We start from the raw sequence: 4,713 nt of genomic DNA, 5'->3' as shown, positions 1-4,713 counted from the left end.
TATATCAATAGAATGACGGGTAAAAGTATTTAAAACCCTTTTATAATTTTTGGGTTACCAGATGCACGTTTTCAATCACCAGGTGCACGGAGGAAAATGAGCATTTGCATCCATAGTCATGTTTTAAACCGTCCATAAAGCACTCTTGGCCGGCCCCGGCAGAGAGAGAAAGAGATGGTGAAAAAAAAAAAAAATCATCATCAGACCTTCCATAAATAATTCGGGCCGGCCCCCATTGCTAAAGGTCCGTAGTAGGGTGCGCCATAAGCGGACATGAATAGATGGAACACCGCTAACCGCATAGAGAACCGTGTTTTGGGTGACCAGGTGCACGTTTTCAATCACCAGTTGCACATTTTCAATCACCAGTTGCACGGAGGATTAATAGCAATCTGCATCCATCGCGATTTCTTAAAGTGTCTATAAAGCACTCAGGACGGGCCCGACCGAGACAGGGCCTTAGTGGGGTGCTCCCATAGCGGGCAACAATGAGAGGGGTGCCTTTAAATTCATTTTGAACCATATTTGAAATTTTGGGTTACCAGATGCACGTTTTCAATCACCAGTTGCACGGAGGATTAATAGCAATCTGCATCCATCGTGATTTCTTAAAGTGTGTAAAAAGCACCCAAGGACGGCCCTGACAGAGAGAGGGCCGTAGTGGGGCACTCCCCTAGCGGGCTATATCAATAGAATGACGGGTAAAAGTATTTAAAACCCTTTTATAATTTTTGGGTTACCAGATGCACGTTTTCAATCACCAGGTGCACGGAGGAAAATGAGCATTTGCATCCATAGTCATGTTTTAAACCGTCCATAAAGCACTCTTGGCCGGCCCCGGCAGAGAGAGAAAGAGATGGTGAAAAAAAAAAAAAATCATCATCAGACCTTCCATAAATAATTCGGGCCGGCCCCCATTGCTAAAGGTCCGTAGTAGGGTGCGCCATAAGCGGACATGAATAGATGGAACACCGCTAACCGCATAGAGAACCGTGTTTTGGGTGACCAGGTGCACGTTTTCAATCACCAGTTGCACATTTTCAATCACCAGTTGCACGGAGGATTAATAGCAATCTGCATCCATCGCGATTTCTTAAAGTGTCTATAAAGCACTCAGGACGGGCCCGACCGAGACAGGGCCTTAGTGGGGTGCTCCCATAGCGGGCAACAATGAGAGGGGTGCCTTTAAATTCATTTTGAACCATATTTGAAATTTTGGGTTACCAGATGCACGTTTTCAATCACCAGTTGCACGGAGGATTAATAGCAATCTGCATCCATCGTGATTTCTTAAAGTGTGTAAAAAGCACCCAAGGACGGCCCTGACAGAGAGAGGGCCGTAGTGGGGCACTCCCCTAGCGGGCTATATCAATAGAATGACGGGTAAAAGTATTTAAAACCCTTTTATAATTTTTGGGTTACCAGATGCACGTTTTCAATCACCAGGTGCACGGAGGAAAATGAGCATTTGCATCCATAGTCATGTTTTAAACCGTCCATAAAGCACTCTTGGCCGGCCCCGGCAGAGAGAGAAAGAGATGGTGAAAAAAAAAAAAATCATCATCAGACCTTCCATAAATAATTCGGGCCGGCCCCCATTGCTAAAGGTCCGTAGTAGGGTGCGCCATAAGCGGACATGAATAGATGGAACACCGCTAACCGCATAGAGAACCGTGTTTTGGGTGACCAGGTGCACGTTTTCAATCACCAGTTGCACATTTTCAATCACCAGTTGCACGGAGGATTAATAGCAATCTGCATCCATCGCGATTTCTTAAAGTGTCTATAAAGCACTCAGGACGGGCCCGACCGAGACAGGGCCTTAGTGGGGTGCTCCCATAGCGGGCAACAATGAGAGGGGTGCCTTTAAATTCATTTTGAACCATATTTGAAATTTTGGGTTACCAGATGCACGTTTTCAATCACCAGTTGCACGGAGGATTAATAGCAATCTGCATCCATCGTGATTTCTTAAAGTGTGTAAAAAGCACCCAAGGACGGCCCTGACAGAGAGAGGGCCGTAGTGGGGCACTCCCCTAGCGGGCTATATCAATAGAATGACGGGTAAAAGTATTTAAAACCCTTTTATAATTTTTGGGTTACCAGATGCACGTTTTCAATCACCAGGTGCACGGAGGAAAATGAGCATTTGCATCCATAGTCATGTTTTAAACCGTCCATAAAGCACTCTTGGCCGGCCCCGGCAGAGAGAGAAAGAGATGGTGAAAAAAAAAAAAAATCATCATCAGACCTTCCATAAATAATTCGGGCCGGCCCCCATTGCTAAAGGTCCGTAGTAGGGTGCGCCATAAGCGGACATGAATAGATGGAACACCGCTAACCGCATAGAGAACCGTGTTTTGGGTGACCAGGTGCACGTTTTCAATCACCAGTTGCACATTTTCAATCACCAGTTGCACGGAGGATTAATAGCAATCTGCATCCATCGCGATTTCTTAAAGTGTCTATAAAGCACTCAGGACGGGCCCGACCGAGACAGGGCCTTAGTGGGGTGCTCCCATAGCGGGCAACAATGAGAGGGGTGCCTTTAAATTCATTTTGAACCATATTTGAAATTTTGGGTTACCAGATGCACGTTTTCAATCACCAGTTGCACGGAGGATTAATAGCAATCTGCATCCATCGTGATTTCTTAAAGTGTGTAAAAAGCACCCAAGGACGGCCCTGACAGAGAGAGGGCCGTAGTGGGGCACTCCCCTAGCGGGCTATATCAATAGAATGACGGGTAAAAGTATTTAAAACCCTTTTATAATTTTTGGGTTACCAGATGCACGTTTTCAATCACCAGGTGCACGGAGGAAAATGAGCATTTGCATCCATAGTCATGTTTTAAACCGTCCATAAAGCACTCTTGGCCGGCCCCGGCAGAGAGAGAAAGAGATGGTGAAAAAAAAAAAAATCATCATCAGACCTTCCATAAATAATTCGGGCCGGCCCCCATTGCTAAAGGTCCGTAGTAGGGTGCGCCATAAGCGGACATGAATAGATGGAACACCGCTAACCGCATAGAGAACCGTGTTTTGGGTGACCAGGTGCACGTTTTCAATCACCAGTTGCACATTTTCAATCACCAGTTGCACGGAGGATTAATAGCAATCTGCATCCATCGCGATTTCTTAAAGTGTCTATAAAGCACTCAGGACGGGCCCGACCGAGACAGGGCCTTAGTGGGGTGCTCCCATAGCGGGCAACAATGAGAGGGGTGCCTTTAAATTCATTTTGAACCATATTTGAAATTTTGGGTTACCAGATGCACGTTTTCAATCACCAGTTGCACGGAGGATTAATAGCAATCTGCATCCATCGTGATTTCTTAAAGTGTGTAAAAAGCACCCAAGGACGGCCCTGACAGAGAGAGGGCCGTAGTGGGGCACTCCCCTAGCGGGCTATATCAATAGAATGACGGGTAAAAGTATTTAAAACCCTTTTATAATTTTTGGGTTACCAGATGCACGTTTTCAATCACCAGGTGCACGGAGGAAAATGAGCATTTGCATCCATAGTCATGTTTTAAACCGTCCATAAAGCACTCTTGGCCGGCCCCGGCAGAGAGAGAAAGAGATGGTGAAAAAAAAAAAAAATCATCATCAGACCTTCCATAAATAATTCGGGCCGGCCCCCATTGCTAAAGGTCCGTAGTAGGGTGCGCCATAAGCGGACATGAATAGATGGAACACCGCTAACCGCATAGAGAACCGTGTTTTGGGTGACCAGGTGCACGTTTTCAATCACCAGTTGCACATTTTCAATCACCAGTTGCACGGAGGATTAATAGCAATCTGCATCCATCGCGATTTCTTAAAGTGTCTATAAAGCACTCAGGACGGGCCCGACCGAGACAGGGCCTTAGTGGGGTGCTCCCATAGCGGGCAACAATGAGAGGGGTGCCTTTAAATTCATTTTGAACCATATTTGAAATTTTGGGTTACCAGATGCACGTTTTCAATCACCAGTTGCACGGAGGATTAATAGCAATCTGCATCCATCGTGATTTCTTAAAGTGTGTAAAAAGCACCCAAGGACGGCCCTGACAGAGAGAGGGCCGTAGTGGGGCACTCCCCTAGCGGGCTATATCAATAGAATGACGGGTAAAAGTATTTAAAACCCTTTTATAATTTTTGGGTTACCAGATGCACGTTTTCAATCACCAGGTGCACGGAGGAAAATGAGCATTTGCATCCATAGTCATGTTTTAAACCGTCCATAAAGCACCCAGGGCCGGCCCCGGCAGAGAGAGAAAAAGAGGGGAAAAGTGTTGAAAAAAAAAAAAAATCATACCTTCCATAAATAATTCGGACCGGCCCCCATTGAAAAGGTCCGTAGTAGGGTGCATCATTATCGGACATGAATCTCGGGAACACCGCTAACCGCATAGAGAACCGTGTTTTGGGTTACCAGATGCACGTTTTCAATCACCAGTTGCACGGAGAGAGAAAAAAAAAATCATACCTTCCATAAATAATTCGGACCGGCCCCCATTGAAAAGGTCCGTAGTAGGGTGCATCATTATCGGACATGAATCTCGGGAACACCGCTAACCGCATAGAGAACCGTGTTTTGGGTGACCAGGTGCACGTTTTCAATCACCAGTTGCACGGAGAAAAAAAAAGTAATCATACCTTCCATAAATAATTCAGGCCGACCCCCATTGAAAAAGGTCCGTAGTAGGGTGCATCATTATCGGACATGTAT

Source organism: Oncorhynchus mykiss, unplaced genomic scaffold, assembly GCF_013265735.2.
Source record: "Oncorhynchus mykiss isolate Arlee unplaced genomic scaffold, USDA_OmykA_1.1 un_scaffold_60, whole genome shotgun sequence".
NCBI classification, from domain to species: Eukaryota; Metazoa; Chordata; class Actinopteri; order Salmoniformes; family Salmonidae; genus Oncorhynchus; species Oncorhynchus mykiss.
This window is presented reverse-complemented; position numbering follows the sequence as displayed.